This window comes from Phyllopteryx taeniolatus, chromosome 4 (genome assembly GCF_024500385.1).
Source record: "Phyllopteryx taeniolatus isolate TA_2022b chromosome 4, UOR_Ptae_1.2, whole genome shotgun sequence".
Lineage (NCBI taxonomy): Eukaryota > Metazoa > Chordata > Actinopteri > Syngnathiformes > Syngnathidae > Phyllopteryx > Phyllopteryx taeniolatus.
The window spans coordinates 24,018,587-24,038,642 of NC_084505.1; the positions used below are offsets into that span (position 1 = coordinate 24,018,587).

At 42.4% G+C, this 20,056-nt stretch overlaps 1 long non-coding RNA gene across 2 annotated transcripts; it reads left to right on the forward strand.

The window, feature by feature from the left end:
- The first annotated feature begins 12,141 nt into the window (after positions 1-12,141).
- On the forward strand, positions 12,142-20,056 carry LOC133476855 (uncharacterized). 2 transcript variants are annotated; one of them, XR_009788167.1, is made up of 4 exons: positions 12,142-12,401; positions 19,580-19,636; positions 19,731-19,831; positions 19,924-19,989. It is a non-coding gene; the product is annotated as an uncharacterized LOC133476855 (long non-coding RNA). The 2 variants fall into 2 exon arrangements; XR_009788166.1 differs by having other exon boundaries at positions 19,731-20,056.

Genomic DNA, 20,056 nt, shown 5'->3' on the forward strand with positions numbered 1-20,056 from the left:
CAGACCAATCTCCAGCTCCTGCTCGCAGGCAGGATCCATCAGCACGTTGGATCCCACGTGAACATCAAACCCCTCCAGAGGTGCTGCTCTTTTGTCTCCAGGTAGTCCTGCCTGGCATTCTGCCCACTGCCTACCGCTTTCATGTGGCCAGGGAATTATCCTCCCTCTGTGTGCTTTTGCACTGGAGTGTGACGCCTTCACAGGTACTCGCTTTCATATCTGTTTTCTATTTTGGCACACATCCAGCCAGCCTCACACAGGTGGCTCTACTCCCGCAGGCTGCGCGAGCTAGCCAAAGCTGTGGACCAGACTGCAGCCAAGCGACTATTAACAGAAGCACCAGAGGAACATAACTCTCAAGACGGCTGCACTCGCAGTTAAGCGGTGAAGTGTGGGGAAGTGGTTTGACATGAGCGTGAAGCTTGCGTGTGCTGTAAATCACTGAGGCTTTTAATGTGCACCGCCAACATGAGTCAGAATCCCAGAGTTTTAACGTGCGTTCTTGCGTGGCCACTTGTTTGCCTTTCTTTTGTGTTATAGTTTTGCTTGTACAAGGGGAAAGATAGAAGGTACAAACTTGCAGTGTGCCGCCGCTGGCTTATTTTGTGGCAAACGTGACAGTGTTTCTCAACTCTTTTCAAAGAAGGCAGCGTAAGACTTGGTTTCTGTGGCGATCCCCGCGGTGAGTCTATCTTATAAGCTTTCCCATCCCTTAAAACTACCTCGCTGAGCATGGTGGCTGACTGGAGCCCACAAAAGATCATCATAGCTTTATCGCAAGATGAGTGTCCTGTATCAAGGCACACTGTTGCTGTGTACAAACAGTGGAGCGCTAGTGGCCGGCAGACTATTAGGCTAGCAAATCAACTTTTTCCCATAGCTAAGCTAACACTGTGAACTGAGTAGCAAAAAATTCAAAATGTATTAGATAAGGATATCACTCCCAAAAAAAATAAACCTTACTCTTTTGTGCCTTTTCAGATTAGACAGATCATTTTTAAACATAAGAAGCTGGTGTTTTTTAGGTTGGTCTTGGATGGGGAATATCTTTCTTCTGTTGCTGTCATCCTTAATGTCGCTGATGTCTTTGTTTTTTTCACATTATAAGACCCCAACATCTCAGATCAAAACTATACTTCTCTCTATTTTTTACATTGTGCTGTCATCCTCAGAGTTCATACAGAGTAACAAGCCTCTTTTGACAATGGAAGGACTAAATACTACAGATATCCCTTTTCAAATGTAGGGAGTAAAAGAAGAAAAATCATTAAAATAATACCCAAATATTCTACAGATACCTAGAAAAATCGAGTTAAATACAGAAACAAACTATTTGTACTTCATTACTTCCTACCACTGCTGGTGGTTTATTTTGGCAGCTCGAGTCTGACCGTACAAATTATTTCATAATCAGATTTTTACCAAAGACAGAAAATAAACACTGCATGACAACACAATATAAAACACCCTTCAGACGCTGCTGAATTAGTCGATGTCAGGTTGTCACCAAGTAATACAGTGGTTCCAGGCTTGTTGTGGTTCGAAGCGTTTTGTAAGGGGGCATGGCGATACTTGCATCAGCTACGTAAACAGTGTGACATTTTAGCAGTGCGACTGTGTAGGCCGGCCATGATTTCAACAAAGAAGAGGAACATGACTAACCAAAGAAGAAAAATGGAGGACATCCAGTTCCTTCTCTTTGGAATGTGGCAAAGAAGAAAAGCTTGTCACATGGAACGAAAATGTTGATGCTGTCTGTTATTGCCTACAGGCGGTGCAGTTCCGTTTTGTTTGCCATGCTACAGTTCTGATCGGCAAGGCCTGATCAGGCTTGCGTGTAGGCGCTAGTCCAGAACCACTTTTGGTACTTTTTGTTTTTTCCCCCTTTCCAATAATTCATGATAAAACAGAAGAAGGTGGATAATCCATGTCAAATCCACAGAAAGCATTATTTGAAGCACAACCCTCCACAAAAATACGGAAGTGAACCACTACGACCATAGGGGCTCTGAAAAGATATTTCAGGACCCTTTAAAATGAAAACTTAAAGGAATACCTACCGTACTGAAGTGAACCAAAGCATACCTGAATGAAGGCTTAACTCCACACTTTAGGTAATCATGGCACCTTATACTGTACCCCAACTGTAGGGTGCCCAATGTGTTACCTTTTCAACAGAACCACTAAAATGTTGCATACCACATTGAAAGAAATAGAACTGCACTGTAATCCCCCAGCTTTGCAGTTGACTATTTTCATGCTTGTAGGGAGAACCTATTATCAGCTGTTTGCTGAAAAATTCACCTAGTGGTATATTTTTGTGCTTTCTTTTATGCCCTAACATGCCACAAGGTGGTGCTAATCCCTGGATAATAGAAAAGCAGGAATTGGTGTCAAAGAAGTACGTTGAAATGATACACCTCGACTGTATCAAGATCTTTGTATGTAGGGTAGGTGTTACGTTTAGCCTGGGTTGTAAGCAGAAGTTACAGAGAGTATTCACCGCATATGTATGTTTTTGCTGGTGAAAGTTTTCAAAATCACATAACTGTAAGCCATTTATTTGTAAGGTTAACGTTGTAAGACAAGTTTGAAATCATATGAAAGTGTTTTTGGTTCCTGGTTTGTGGTAAATTAATATAGGAAATTACAACCATTTTAAGGGGGGGGGTGTCGATTACCCACGGTTTCTCACCATTCGCAGCAGGGCTTGGTCGCAGGGGATTACTGTCCTGCTACACTGGTGGTGGAAACGGGGATTTATATGTAAGACTCATGCCAGCACCTTCTCTGCACGGCCCTTACAGAAACCACGAAAAGGCGTTACAGGTTCCGATACAGAAGATGGAAGGTGTGCACTGGTGTCTTTATAGTTTTCCCCAAAGTCCCAGTCCCAAAGCGGTGCAGGTATGTTTACGCCACAACAGAATGGGCCTGCAGGACAGGCAGCACCTGGCCTCCGTCTGGAACAGCAACAGCTGGATCCCGTCTGTTGATAGTGGGCTGCAGCTGGACAAGACGCTTAACCATTGTTCCCCCATGCGGAAACGGCTGTTAAAACCCTTGTTCTCAAATGACAACAGGGTTGGATCGATGTCGTTTAAAACTGGATTAAAACGTACAGATGGAAGTACAAATGAAAAGAAAAGTGTTTTTAGTTCAAAGTGAATTACAGTCCATAATGAATTTATAAAGTGAACCAACCATTCAGCCATTTAATTTAGTGCTTAACCTTATTAAGGTTGATGGTGAGCGGAAGCCTGTCCCAGTTGACTATGGGTGGGTGAAACAAGTGGAAGGAAGTAAGTAAATAAATAAATAAATAAATAAAACTCTGTTGGACCCTCTAGAACGGCTCAGAATAGAACAGCCTAAAATGTCAAGGAAAATACAGTCAAATAAGGACCTAGAATCCAAACAAAAATAACGTGAAACTGGATGAAGCAGCTGGGCATCAGACAATCTTTCTCTCCACCAGATTCATAGTTTCCAATTTTTTTGTTTTCTCTTAGGCTTTTCCTTGCGTGTATCCCCTTTCACAAAGCTATTAGTGATCATAAGAGGGGAATGGTAATGTTGATGAAAGCAACTAATCAGTTGGTAAGGTGACTTACACAACTGAAAGATTATACTAAACAGTATACGGTCAATCGTGCAACTGCTTTTTTTTTTTTTTTTTTTTACCGGGACGACAGTGAAATACATACATCTGTATGGTATTTCAAGTTCTATGACGGCAACGTTCGGCCACTGTAACTGATTATTATAAATAACAAATCTGAAGAAAACGAAGGTTGAAGAGCCTTCTTAAATGAATTGTCTTCAACTCAGCGAAGAGAGAAATTTCAATCTTCTCAAGAATGATTTTATAGGATCCGATGAAAAGAAAAACAAAAGAGGTGATGATTCATATTCTGTAATGCAGAGTTATGGTAACTTTCCAAATTATGCTGGCTGCGCTGTTTCAATAACGAGTGACAAAAAAAAAAAGACGCAAGACATCACTTATGGTTGCCTGATCACGCCACTGCCTTAAATCAATATTTCTTCCAAAATAGAAATCTATTCTCCCACCCCTTGGTTGGCTTTGATGTGCTGTGTCTGGGTCTTACATCAGACACTGGGGTCAATGCCTGAAAAGGCAAGTCAATTTTCCGACAGACATCAGAGGGAGAGGCTTCTCCTGCACAGGTAGTGGAGGGCCATGAGCGCTGGACCAGCATCGAAAATCTCTTCATCTGTCTGATCTGACTGGAACAGACAGATGGGACCGCTCCGACAAAGCGGGCTCATTGTTGCGTTAGTTATTCATGCCGATTTACGAGAGACAGCACAAACAGTCGGGATCTGACAACAGCGGTGTCCACCAGCAGAAGTCATAAAGGTTTTTAGATGTCATTAAATGAAAAGGTAACGAGGGAATGGCCAGTAAACTGATTCAAGATATTGGCAAGTTCTTCAGTACGACTATAGAGTGACAACAAGAAGCAAGAATAGAAAAAGTATAATCAGTCTCTGCATCAAAAGAAAATTCACAGATCAATGATGATACACATACTTTTTGAAAATGACACAATAAATGTTTTTCCGAACTCTAGTGGAGGTTTTTAACCACCAAATTCAGGTAGTAAAAATGGCAAGATCCAATCTTACCACATGAGTTGTATAACTTGAGTTGACCTACATTGTAATCTAATGTTGCTGTCTAATGAAAACTTCCACTTCATGATGAGTTTGACTTTTTAACAATTACATCGTCTTTCTTGTCCTATACATACTGTTAAAAGTATGTAAATAAATGAGTTTACAAAAGTATATCCATCTTCCAAAAACCGCCAACTCTTTGTTTTATTGAACCATTTCACCCAAATGAACAATGTTTACAGCAAATGACAATGACAATAAATGTACATTTTGAACTGAATCAGATGAGATGCACATCAAAACTTTGGCTAAATTTGATTAGGGTTTCAATCGTGTTTTCAGTTTGTTAGGGACCCATTTTTTATGCCAACTCGGCATGTACGTCTGCTTCAAAATATCAAAACATTAAAATGATGTTTCTGGTACTAAATCTGTCGAATATTAATTTGTTGTTTTTTAATATGTTGTAGTAAAATGTTTTTGTGTTTTTTACAGCTCTACAAAAAGTGATACTCAAGGGTATCAAAAATTGGATCGGTAATTATTAGTGTTTAAACAGTTCCTTTCTCAGTGTCCACAACCCAATGCTCAGTTTCCAACAGTAGTGGAAAGCGGTTTGGCAGCTGTACACAAAATACCGGCATCTAATCTTTTAGGAATTTCCTCTGCAAATGCTTAAAATCTTTTGAGTCCACGATTAAATTAAAAATCGGACCTTTTGTGTTGCTACTCGCATAGGCATTTCTCATGACAATATCCGGATGACAACGACCTCTCCTCCCGCAATATAATGATCTGGCAGACCAACATCAAATGCAACCATGGATGAAAGACAGAGGCCTAGCATTTCCAACACAGCTCCTGTATGTGTCATTACACGCAGCAGCATTCATTAAGTCGAGTATGTGTGGAGAGATAAAGGCTGCCGAAATGGGGGATTTCCTGACTGTCTGAACTTGACTTAACAGCGTATTTGAATGAGTGCACTAGCAAACGTATGGCTGAGGGCGTCTATATGCTAGTTAAACAGCATATACGGTCAATGAAATATGGCTTTGATATGGACGCAGTGCTGATTTATGTTCTGACTTTTATCACTGCTCGCTCGCAACGCAGCCCCAAGGCAGTCTTTCCCGTGGAGAGTTTTGGGGTGTTAACCACCTGCTCTGAATGATCGTCTGCACTGATTGAAAATTGTAGTCCGCACTAATGTGTATGAAATGCCTGACATGTTGTCGAGGTTCAGTCCCACTATGAACTTTAGGCTGGGACTGTGCCTATTCTTTCAGATTCAGAGAAGAAAATATCATGGAAGGCCAAAGATTAAATTTGGATTCAAGGATTATGTTTTTGATAAAAGCAGGAAAGAGGGAATAGCAACATTCAACAAATACAGCATCTAACTTCATCTATAACTACAGAACCCACAAAATTAAGCTTTACAGTTAAGCTCACCGATAGTTGGTCAAATATTAACTAAGCTAATTGAATACATTGAGAAATATGGAGACTGTTTTGGGACCATTAAAAACTATGTGATTGTGACTGCGTTAGTAGAGCTAACCAAAGCAAGTGCAGATACTGAGTGCTACATGGCTAATATGAAAATACAGTGTATATTGTCTGAGCAAGATTGTATGACTTGATTTATGATTTGCTTAATCCAAGTAATCAACTTTCTTGAACTTGCATGAATAGTGGTAACTCAACTTTTTTTTTTTTTTTTTTTTTTTTTTATTTGCCACAGTAACTTTGCACTACCTTGAAACTTGAAGATTAAGACATGTGACTTATTCCCACCTCTGCTTAGTTGAAGAGTTCTATTAGACTTACTATAATATATATATATATATATATACATACATATATACACACACACACACATTGGTTAATAGCACACAAGTCCACTATTGATACTTTTGAGATCTGCGGTGGTCTTGCTATTGTTTCACTGCTATCTCAACACCCACTCAGCAGAACGGAGGAACGCTGCAATGATCTGTGATGCTGCCACTGATAGACGCAGTGCTGCCACTGATTCCATTAAGCGCCAAATTAAAGCAGGCACATCAAAGGATGTGTGAAAAGGCAGCGTGGAGATGTGACAGGGCAAAGGGGGGACGAAAATGAGCGATGGGAGCAAAAAGAACAGTCTAATTTACGCAATCCCCCAAACGATACAGAACCTAATCCAAATCAATATGTGTGAGGGGTAAGAGTGTTGTTACAATGCCGGTGTGGAACTTATTAGCCAAAGATGAAAGCTTCAAAGTGGCCAGCGAGATTAATTTACTCTACGTCTTTTAGAGCACACGCAAAAAAAATAATTGACGCCGCTCATTTTTTCGTAAACAACATTTGAACTGGGTTGTGTTTTTAAAGCCGAAGTTTGGACGGCACCTGACTGACAGCTCAAAAAACACCAGCCAAAGCAAATAAATTAATTACAATAACATCAGTGAAATCACTTGACAACATTTTGACAGCAGCTACAACGCACTCCGGTTTGTCTAGACACTAGTACATCCAGTTCCATTTCATGTACTCTCAATCCAAAGTCTTCCGTCAGTATCCGACGGGCTTTATCTACGGAAGAGACCGCTGGGGATCATATTGTCTCTGCAGATAATCGCTATTTATTTTGCTGTCCAGGGTGGAAAATTTGCAAGCAATCCCCCTGAGGGGTTTCTGTGAGTGTTTTATCACGTGGAGATATTGAAGTATGATTGGTGAATGGGAAAGACTTAGCATGATGCTGTCTGCGTAAGTCCCAAAGCTTGTCCACGAGCTGTTCAAACAACTCCCAGGGAGCTGTGTAGCACTCGCTAAAGTGTCTCGCTTCGCTTTTTTTTCTTTCGAAAACCAGATGAAGGGCAAAGAGGGGTATCGGGCAGGAGAAGAGGAGTGCATGTGTGTGTCTGCCTGATTGCATCGCCACACAAGCGTGCCTTCAAAGCCTTCCCCTCCCTGCTGCCCAGTTTGACCAGATAAGGCCCACCCCCCTCACACTGCAGTTCAGCTAGGGGACAGGAAGACACATAGAGGGGTCAACAGTAGTGCCATCTGCTGCCTGTGTACAACATATAGTGTACATCGACATGCTGATGCACTCTCCAAACATATTCCTCTGATTGCTCTATGAGCTACAGTTTATACTGAAGCACATATGGTGCACTGCATCCATCTTGTTTATTTGGCCGCTTGTATAAGTTTCATGAGGACAGTAATTGAGTCAGCGTGCTGGTACTCTTAAAATGGATTTAAACAACATGGTTCTAGTGACACAATTCCCATTTTTTTAATCTCAAGTGGCACTACTATGTTCCCCCGCTATATCGGAGTTCACCTACAGCTGTCCCGCTACATCGTAGATTTTCTTTGGAACTGATCCACTTGTCTATGACAGAAAAACCTGCTTTGTCACACAAATCTGTAATGCTCTCGCATGTGGGAAAGGAGAGCCACAGTGGCCGATGCACTTTCCAGCCATTTATTGGACGCAGGGAGAAGAGTAAAACAGTGAACACAGTCACGCAGGAACCGCTGTCGGCCACAGCTCACGCCCAGACACTCACATGCATAGTTTGAGCCAACCTCCCTCAAGCTCACCAATGCAATTTTTGTGTCTGTGTTCAAATATGTTTAAAATGTGTGTTTTAATAAGGTTAAATGTATCTTAAGCGTTTGGCAGGGGGCAAACTGAAAAACTACCTGAAACGTAATCCCCCTCGACAAACAGGCAATCACTGTCTTCGGATCGGAATCTGGCCTCTTCCGAATGTGGATAAAAATCTGATACATACCGGATATCTGCAGTGTAAACACCCAGGTCGGCTATACGTTGCCAATGCGAAGTAATTGAAGTGCACCGATTGGTTCCGTACACACAAGAACGTGTGTGTCAGTGTCTAGCATGACGCGTACTTGTTAAACGGCGACAATTCCTTTCAACACGACAGGAGACTAACTTAATTGACTTAAACTAAACCCTGGTTGTGGTTACCTGTACAGAGGCAACCTCACATCCATGTTACGCCTCTGATACTACTAGAAAGATGGCAAAACCGTAGGTTGACTTGAATCCCCCATTCGGTGTCAATATGTCGGTGCACTGCAAAGCAGGGATGGCCCAAAGCTTACAGTGTAGTTACAGCATGCAAATTTGAAGTGCCAAACTGTGGGAAAAAAACAAAGACCTCTCACTGTTGGTTGCTGGGCATGTCGGAATGCAACTTCATCCACGAGTAACGGTCCTAAAAACAAAAGGACACACTTTTCAGATAAACATTCCCCTCTCCCCAACCCACTTCACATTGCCACAACACAGAAAACTTCACACTCTGGCAACCTTTGACTTCTTTCCCCAGCCTCTTAAGGCTTCTTTATAATCGCACAGGCGGCGACCGCGCTAACGTCACTGCGGCTACCCCACGCGCAGTTTGCCTTTATACTCGAGCGCAACCCACACGCACTGTTTTGAAAATGTGCTGCAGTTCTCCAAGTCAATGGCGACCGTGGAACAGTGTTTGCTAGGACAAATGGACCTAGATGACCAGATGATACATTTCATTATACTGCAAAATTGATCAAGAAGGCGGTGGCATAGGTGGTATGTGGAACCAAGGGGAACGCAGAGTACGTCATCACAGCATATGACTAAAACGGACAAATCATGAGAGCTGATCTCCGTAGCATTGTACGCGCAGCAACAATTTTTGCCGTGTGCGCGTCAAGTGCCGCATAGGGGTCGCGCGCCCCAATGCGTCAGTCACGTGATGCAATGCGGGCACTGTCGGCCGCGCGAGCGCGGGAGTATTGTTTTGGCAAATATTTTTCTGACAGAATAAGTAAGGAAGCAATCTTGTCTTTGTGGGTTTTTATTACAAAAAAGAAAGAAAAGTATTTGCAAAGAGGAAAAGGTACAATTCTTACGAGTTGTCACCCCTTACTGCAGCGCAGGCTAAAATTCCCCTTGTTATATCAAAGTGAGAGAGACAGAAAGAAAACAAAACAATTATCTGCACCAAGTATGACGCACACAGAGCTAAAGGTCATAACATAAAGCATGTGAAGGTTGTCTAAAAGTAATAGAAGTAATATTTGATATATATATTGAACATACATTTTCCAACACAGCTCCCCCTTTTGATTATATCAACATATTACATACTAATGATCAAAATTCATTAAAACATTAAAAATGATACAGTAAAAATTAATCAAACTACTAAAAGTTACTACACATTGCTAAACACCAATGATCAAAACCCAAAACATTATAGTATAACAGTAAGAGTATAATATGCATTAACAAAACAACCCTACAGTCATCCAGAATTTCATACCTCAGGTTTAAGAAAATCCTTCATAAGCGTTGTAGTCCGTCATGCAACAAAGATGCATTGAGGAATTTGAATCATGGTCATCATTTGAGTTGCCAATATCATCCAGGCAGTTGGATTGAGGGAAGAGGTCAGGAAAATGTTTGTCAGAGACTGAATAGTGAAATCGTCCATTGTGAACAAACGCTGTGTCAATCATGCGAGAAACTCGAGATTTTATCAAAGGGACCAAACAACAGGACATGAAAAAGAGAGCAAGCAATGTGATACAAACCATAAGTGCAAAGCGATACAGCCAAGCTTGCCATCCAAGTCCAGTGAACCAATTCGAATCGAGCAGCTCCTCGCGGACAATGGCATCACGAAGTGTAGTGAGATTTTTAATGCCACTGGCTATGATGCCTGTGTCGCCAGCATTGTCAGAAATGTATGTGCAACAGGTTTGGTTCAAGAGAGTACAAACACCGCCATGAGAAGCCAATAGTAGATCAAGTGTCATGCGATTTTGGAGGGCTATTTCACGAATTGCATTAATTTCAACAAGTGAAGCCTCAAGATTGGTCGGGGTAGTGTTAACAAAACTAGAAAAACGATAAGCTAGAGTTTCATATCGTAACATCAATTTGCCCGCCTCAATTTGAGGAAATTAGTATCATATCTTAGTACCTGTACTCCAAACCTTGTGATCGGTGGGGACATCTGTGCCCCAAACTGGATCGTGTTCCTTAAATTGGGTTTGTCTACCACGAGAGGAACAAGATGTGGCAGATGTAATGTATGAGTCGTCTGTTAAAGCAATAGGAGCCCACCAACCTGACCAATCGGGAACGACTCTAGTATAGACACTGTGTCCACTAAGCCAGTACATGCCCTCAAAAGGCAACGTGCCCAACCGGTCAGGTGCTGACATATAGGGAAGACAGGTAGTGTCAAGAAGAGTTTGGGAATTAGAGACAAAGGTTGTGCATGGTACAGATATAGATTGGCAATAAGATTTTGGTACCTTCCCAACATACACACACTGGTCAAATAGAGTTTTGTTCATAGCAAAACAGTGGAATTTCACTCCGGCACGAACGTGAACTGGTCCAAACAAAGGCACTATACCTGAATCATTAGTGGATTTAAAACCATCAAAATGTTGGGTAGCCGACATCCAGAGCCCCGGCAGCCCCCCGTCCTTAATTCTTTGGGTGGAGGCAGGACTCGTGCGTTGGATGATCAATCACTCCCGGGGTCCTTTGGATCGGCAATCAATCCTAGAATCCCACTTCTGACACCAACTGTTTTGGAAAATCTTTTTCTTGTCACATACGTGGTTAGGGCGAAGGCGAGGAACGCAAGGCAAGAACATGGTGGACCCAATTGCAGGGAAGCAGGGAGGCAAGGCAGGAGTGCGGGAATCTCAAAATAATAATATTTAATCACAATGATAAAAACAAAGGAAAACAAAGATCATGAAAAAGTCTAAATGCTAAATTAAGAAAGTCCAAAATCTAAACACAAAGTAACAAAGAAACACTTGAGTGAACCCAAAACAAGAAACAAGACATGACTGGTGAAATACCTGAGCGACAATGACATGGCAAGACATGTGACAACGACAATGAACCGACGAGAAGTGAAAGAAACCAGGGAACTAAATACAAACAAATTGACGAGACAACGAGGAACACCTGGACAAGACGAGTGGCTAGAGAGAGCTGATTGGTCGACACAAAGTAGACGAGAACAGGTGGACACAACAACCTAATGAGCACACGACAAACATGGAACACAGGAAAACATTGAACAAAACTAAACACAACCCAAACCAAAACACAGACCATGACATTTCTGACAGAATAAGTAAGGAAGCAATCTTGTATTTGTGGGTTTTTATTACAAAAAAGAAAGAAAAGTCTTTGCAAAGAGAGGAAAAGGTACAAGTCTTACGAGTTGTCACCCCTTACTGCAGCCCAGGCTAAAATCCCCCTTGTTATATCGAAGTGAGAGAGACAGAGAAAGAAAACAAAACAATTATCTGCACCAAGTATGACGCACACAGAGCTAAAAGTAATAACATAACATATCAATAAAGCATGTGAAGGTTGTCTAAAACTAATAGAAGTAATATTTGATATATATATATATATTGAACATACATTTTCCAACACAGTATAAAGAGGCTTTAAGACGACACATCAAGCCATGTCAGCACCTGCTGCAGTGCTTGTATCGAGTTGCACACGGGCAACGCTCAGGCCTCAAGGCAGCTCACGAAGGCAGCGTTTTATTTTATTTTGCTGCTTGTTTGTGACATCTTTATGTCTTTGGCTCTTTTTTGCTTTCTCTGGGTCAAGACTATAATGCACTCCACATGCCTGTTGCTAACTCATCATCAAGCCATTGGGGAGAATCTATGTGCCGAAATAGGTGAGTTGTTTCCAGTTTGTTGTTAAAATGCCACCGCAGAACTTCTTCCTAATGACTTTGCTTGAAAAGGTGTTTTCCATTTTTTACCTGAGGGAGTTTGCTTCTAGACAGGGAGGGTAATGCACAATCAGTTATCAACCACAAAAAGACAAGTACATCTGCAGTTTTGACAATCTAATGAATGAACTCTTTACTTGCCAAGACAACAAAGGAGGTAGCTAGATACAGGCACCGCGCTCTGTCATGAAACCAAATAACAAAGTGATGAGTCAGTTTCGAGGCAAACATTGGCTTCAGTAAGAGTCTACAGTGAGTGAAACTGCCATGTGGGGGCTTGTCAGCGAGCCAAAGAAAACAGAATCATCTTAGCTGAAGAGAGAAAGAAAATTTACACAAAAGCAGCCCAAATACCTGGTCAAACAAACTGAGATGGATGAGTGTGAGGACTGAGTACGATCATGTGGCTGGGGCTGAATAGTCATCTTTTTGGGTGAGGCTTTGCTGTACTTTGTTTGGGAGAACTCCACTATGTATTAGAGCTGATGGAAAACAAATGGGCTGAGCGTGTCTGCTCAAATTTGAGGAACTCCCTAATCCAAATCCTGAGCCTTCAGTAGTAAGAGACAAGTTTACCTCAGAAAGCCTCCAATATGCTTTGGTGTGGCGGGATAATAACAAGGGAGGTTGGAAGTTCCCGATCTGTCTCCTGGCACGGGCATGTGAAAGCCACAAACATGACAAGGCAATATTATATACTCTACCACAAGGTGCACAGGTCAGACACATTGACTGGGGCTAATCATCTCACTGTAACGGAGACTGGGAGAGGAAGCGAATCAAAGGGGAGAAACTGGAAGACCACAGACAGAATAGAATGGAACAATGAGGCTCTTTCAGTGAGACTCGATGACAATGAAAAGAAAGAGGATGGATGAAGGTGAAGCGTCAGCGCAGTGTTCAGTGTTACAATCCTGAAAGACGGTGCAAACAAAGTCGAGAAAGTATTAGAACGGAAATGAATCAGAGGGTAGTCATGATGTCACAAACGTGCCAAGCTTGTTGACATCAGTGCATATAGTTAAAGGGTGGGGCTTTGAACTGAGGACCCTGCAGCCCGAACTTGAAAAGGCATTCTTTCATCATTGCTAATCTTTGAAACATAAACAGGGAGAGAGCATCCAACGCGGTCGCTCTCCGGCCGAAAGGTGGCGCACTCCCGTGACGGGAGATAAAGGACAACGCAACACCGAATGCAATCCAGAACAACCGACTGTGGGAAAGAAGTACGCCTTCTCGTTATCAATTCAAATCTTCTGAGTCGAGATGCTCACGTTGCGGCGCACGTAGCACAACATGCGAGATGGAGCTGGTATCTCAGCTGGCAATCTGTTTTATTAAATTTGTTTGTGTTTTCAGGGAGCTTCTGAAAATGTGTGTGTGTGTGTGTGTGGGTGTGTGCGTGCGTGTGTTTAGTACTGAAAGGGATGTGTGTACGCATTACTGTACTGTTCGGTCAATCAGGCTACAAATCAGGGTGCGACTTAGCATGTGTAACCGCTTCATCCAAAACAACCGTTGACCTACCACAATGTTTTTTGTAATTTCGTGTGTCATATAATGTCCACTATAGCCTTGTTTGCACCAAGCGGTACAGTTGAGTTGAGATGAGTGATAAGGCTTGCTCTTCCACCTCTAGGTGTTCGTATTGTATGATGTAAATAGTAGTGGTGGACCGTCAGGGCAAGGTTTTCTCTGCGGGCCTAATCAATATCAGAGGCACTGCCCTATAATTACAACCTGAATTCTAATATTTGTAAATCAACATTGAAGGCCCAGGTACCAAATGCACGACCCGCTACTGATGAATAAGGTAGCATAAAATACAGCCGTACTAGTGTGGCTGCATGTAATTTGCCAATTAAAAGAAAATGAGAATGACACAGTGCAATGCAGTGTACGGGATGTGTAACAGAAACAAGCGTGCTGAGGTGTACCACTGCGGTAAGAAAAGTGAGATTGTTCGGTTCACATATTTTGGGGTATTTTAGCAGAGAAACACAATAAAATGTGTACTGTCTGGAAGAGAATAAAAACATACCGCTTAGTGATCAAAATATCAGAAGCACCGCTCGGTATGTTGCGGTGCATTTCTAGACATTAGGCCTAATGTATTGAACTTCATTTTGTAGTGGATTGGAGAGATGAGAGGGTGAAAATATGGGGTGAAATCAAAACAAACACATTGGTTGATCTAATTAAATATGGAGCATAGCACTGAATTAGATGGGAATGGTTGTCGGTTTTGGCACAGTAAGGTATCCCTCTGCATGATGGAAACACTGTTTTAGGACTGAGGCAAGACCAGCTGACACAGAACTGCACTCTCACCATTTCCTGCGTAAGGGCTAAAGCTGTTTTTTTTTTTTGGAGGGGGGGGGGGGGGGGCATTTGAAAAGATAAGGCCAGTGAGCTAATGCAGACATACTGCCGTAATCCATTTTTTTACCCCCCACTCCAGCAGCTTCCCTGCGCTTCTGCTGCATATCTGTGACAGATTAGGGCAGATCACAGAGGATTACCTCGACCAGACACAGCCTCAACAGGCCATAGACACCCACTTCTTTACCCCCTCACTCGAAGGGGGGGAAAGTAAGACGTGCATTTGAATTTCAAATTGAATAGATGAGCATATTGACAGTCAGACCAAAGTATATCTTCACGTGCTCCATGGAGCCACAAAGGGGGTTAACCTCCCAGTCCTTTGGGATGTTGCTGCAGAGTGAATATAGGTCAGACCTTGTTTTCGTTGCTATCTGCCTTTGATTGCGGGATAAAAAGGTGCCTACATCCTGCTGCTAATGATAATTTCTTTTTAAAAAACAGGGTCAGCATTCTGTAGCCATTGCCAAATATCAGTGAGAGCGAAATCATTACTGTATGTCTTTGTTCTGTTCTCAAAATCATCTCCAATTTAGCACAGTCTACTGGTCACTTGTGGTACAACATTTTTGGGGGAAGCGTGGGGGGGGGGTCTGTAAAGGGGAAGCATTCAGTCAAGGGGGTTTAATCTCATGGATTTGATGCGAGCGTGAGATAAATTGATTGTGATAGCTTGCTACTCTCAAATGTTGCTTTTGATCATTTTTAAAGGCAAACTTTTTACATTTGAAAGTCATTTAAAATGAAACTTTTGGTCCAACTTTCACAGAGCTGATCAAATCAGATCCAGGGAGGATATTTGACGTGCATCCATCAGACAAGAATAAATCATCAACAGCCTTCATCTTTTTGATCAAACACATTAGAGTATATACAGATTTTAATGTGTATCCAGTTTTTTTCCCCACAGAAACATGATGGGAACAGACATCACAATCAATTCCAGGGTCAGACAGTCACCATTGTAAAACTTTTCGACGTGACCTCGTCCATTATGGCGGTAGAAAATTCAATAAAGCAAAAAAAAAAAAAAATCTTTTAATGCTTGCTGAAGTGAGGCCTGGTGATATACATTATGGCATCTCTTCCCCTTGATGTCAAGCAAGACGTTTTGTGCGACTCTGGAGGCAGATGTTTTACATTTTTGGCCAGAATTTACGACAGGGGCATTGGAGCTCCCATTGTATCGACAATGTGTCGTTACCATTATGATCATATTTGAATCAACAAATATTTCTTTTCTTGCTTTAGGTCCCCTCTACACAACTTATATTACTTTTCCTAAATAGGGAGTCTCATTTTTTGTTTATTGCAGTTTGCTGAAGATTTAGAGTATGTAGTTGACCTGTTCCGAACTGATTTATTGGCACAAAGAAGCCCCTACGCACTCTTTAATTTGCACGTGAATGCCTGGGAGGTAAGGTGTGTGTGTGTGTGTGTGTGTGTGTGAGCGGGAGTGATGGAGCAGGTGTACAAGAGAGGGGGTGGTGTGCGTGTGTTTATGCATGCTTGCGGGGGCGGGGTGGGGTCGCAGACTGAGACCCCACCTGGACTCACAACAAGCGAGGACCCGGCCGGGGGATGCGGACGCTACATAACGCTCACTACAAAGGGGCCCGAGGCGGGGCGAGGTGCACGGAGGGCATAACAGCGCCAAAGTCCCATTGTTCTGTCCCCGTTTCATCTCTCCTCCTCTCCAAATATTTGGAGGAACAGTCTGAATAACCTGCTGGTATTGAGAATATTGCGCAGTGTATATTGTTGAAAGGAACTCCAGCAAACGCAGTTTTTGGCTCTTCAAAGACACTCGCTTTGTTTTGTTTGGGTTTTGTTCGCTCCTGTATTGAATTGTGTACCGGGATTTCGTGGATATCCCATTGTTCCAGGATTTGGGATTGTTGGACAGCAGAGCGCCCACTGGCTCATTTATTTTTATTGCATCATGTGACTCATTGTAATTGCAGCATGCTGGCTGAAACCAGGCAAAGATAAGAACGCCTGGTCCCAGTTTCTCACTGTCACTGCTGTTTTCTAGGGAGTTTTTGACTATCATTCATGCTGATTTAACACCTGAATGAAGGGGGCCCTCAGTTTGCGACTTATACGACTTGCGACATTTCAAGGTTACGGTCGTCAAGCAACACAAGAAGGTACGCGAAGTTACCGCAGTACAGCTTGTTTTTTGTTTGATTGCTTTAGATTTGTGGCTTAGAAGTTTTTTTTATACAAATATTTACTGTAGGTATGACATTTCGAGGTTAAGAATAATGTGCAATTAATTAGTTTGCATTACAAGAATGTGTCGTCACGTAGGTGCTTCTTTAAACAAAACTCTAATCATCAACAATTTATGTTTAAGGGTAATGTGAGATGAGTTTAGATATCATAGTTTGGGGTAAATTTCGGGTTTAAACTATTAATATGGACGGTTGTAAACATCTTGGGGGAGGCGTCAATTATTTGCAGATTTTCGCTATTTGTGGTGAGTCCCGGTCCCTACTGTACTGACCATTTGATTGTTTAGTATTTATGGCCTAGAAGTGTACTTCTGCGTTAGCGTGGGTTAGTGACGGACTCCAACTTGCATATAAATTCATGCTACGTCACCACCGTAAGAATGGAACTCCATTATAAATCCATTGTATAGAATACAAACCCACAGCTCGGAGTTCAGGCATGAATCATGTCATCACATGGGGAATGAGCATGAATCGCTGCATTTCAGCATCATGTTATAGGCTTGTTTGATGGTCCTTTCTTGGGGACCCCAACAGTGATTGGACCCTGAGGGTGCCCGGCGGCACGGTCCTGTTGCCCAGGTCTGAGTGACAGCTCTAATGAAGCCTGCCATCACAGGGCAAGGGACCACTTCGGAGCAGACGAGGAGGGAACTTCAATCGGCTTACGTGACGTCCGAGGAGTTTTGATTTCGCGGCAGTGGTGAAGGGGGTGGGGGAAAAAAAGAGGGGGGGACCCCTACGGGAGAAAGGCAGCCTCAGTCTGCCTTTGAATACTTCTCCATTTACCGCATGTCACTTCTCGGTGCGAAGAAGAGAGATGTTGGTGGAGGGGGGTGGATGTGAATTTTTCATAAGCAAAAACAAGAAACAGGAGTAAGATCCCACTCCTATGGGATTGGATCATATGAATGCAGAATTTGTCATATGAAATAGCTCTGGCAGTAACATTAACATTTATAGTTGTTTGTCGAGCAAAGTTTGGGTGATATACAGCAGCATGTTGGTGGTACTTTTAGTTGTGCATAACCCGCTCTCCGACCAGAACACACCATGAACATGAACTGGTCCAACCCTTAGTGGTTAGATAGTCAATTGATTAAGATTGACTATATGTTTTGATCTTTTGTCTTGTCTTCTGGCCTTATGGATACCATAATGTGTTTGCACGTGACGAAATGAAGCAAACTACACAATCACAAAGGTGTATTAGTGTATAATCAATCCATTTCATATCAACTTAAGTGACTAAAATGCAGACCTGCAGAAACTAAAAGTGCCTTGCAAGTGAAATCAGTCAACTTGAAGTTGGAGACACATAAAGTTGGTTCTTGAGAGTAAAAAATTCTTGGGTCCATTTGCTTGACTTCAATTACGCTTACTGAACAAATTAGCTTTAACTCGCTCACAAGATACCAGTATCTCTTTCACACATGTTCCTAGGGCCGATTGGAGGCGCGCTGAAGAGCAGCCCAACCTCAGAAGACTCATTGCCACTTTGTTCTATTATTCACCATCTCTGGCTTCAGAACTTTCTGGCATCTCCATGGGGTTGCGTTCAAGATCCTGACGGGAAGACTGATGTGCCGCCGAGGGCCTGTTTATGCCCTGACTTGGACCATACAGCCTACTGGAGTGTACAACCACTCCCTTCGCTTCCACACACATCATGAGTGGCATCAAAAATAAATCAAAAACAGACTAACACAAGTGCCGTTTGTTAATCGCATGTTCTCTGGTGCGTTTTTGGAAACTTGTTACTAAATAAGGCACTGACATTTCTGTGGGCAGCCTTTCCTAAATCCGTGACTCACACAAACAAATGACTCGACTTCACTTTTGTTCTTCTCATTCAGCATGTGTCTAATGGTCGTCACCAGTATGACACGCTCAGAATGCTCATTTGTACCCGCATAAATAGTCGTTTGAAAGATAAAAGCAAACATGTTTGTTTTTTTGTTTGTGTTTTTTAAGCTCGCCTCGGCTCCCCAAAGGCATTTAGAGCACTTTGGTAATAAGGCGCAGGGTTTAGCAGTAGCGGGGAAGAGCAGAGGATGCTTTGATGTACTCTTAGATGAAGTGAAGTCTACAGCGATGTCTACAAAAATACATGCAGCTAGACTAGACGGGCTCCTCTCAGCTGGCCCGTCCTCTCTGGTCCCAAGCCAGCATGAAAGACAGCAGCGGGAGGGCTTGTATGGACCTTGTCGACAGCCTCACATAAACATTCCCCCCGCAGAAACGCCAACCCGGGAGACTGATTTTTTTTCATGATCGTGTCAGAAATTTCCCTCAACGCAACCCAAACTAAACTTTTTAAAGATTATGCTTTGATACACTGCTTGTCTTAAAAGAGATTCAGCAAGAAGGCAACACTCCGAAGAACAAATGCTGCACCAGTGACTTGACACCATGTCAGTGTATGATTGAAGTTTCTATAGCGTGTTGTTGTTCTAATGTGTTACTTTCATTGCAATGTTGGTTTTTGTATTTCAACTGTAGGTTTCGGTACAATAAGAAAACCACTTCATGTGTTTTACATCTTGAATATATCAAAACGTAAGTAAAGGTGGAAGACAAATCTCCTTTTTTTTTAAAAGAAAATACTGATTGAAAGGTTGTGACTATCGTGACGTTCTGAAATCAAATCTAGACTCTGGCCTTCCTGTGTGGAATTTGCATGTTCTCCCCGTGCTTGTATGGATTTTCTCTGGGTGCTCAAACTTCCTCCCACATTCAAAATACAGGTACATGGTAAGTTCAGTGACGACTTTAAATTGTCAATAGACTGAATGGTTGTTTTTCTACTGTATATTTAACCTGCGATTGACTGCTGACCAATTCAGGGTGTACCACCACCTCTTGTCCAAAGTCAGCTGCATAGGCTACAGTTCACCCACAGCTTAAACAAGAACAAGAGGTATAGGAAATGGATGGATGTTGTGACTATTACGCTTCCTTCTTTGAGTGTTCCTACAA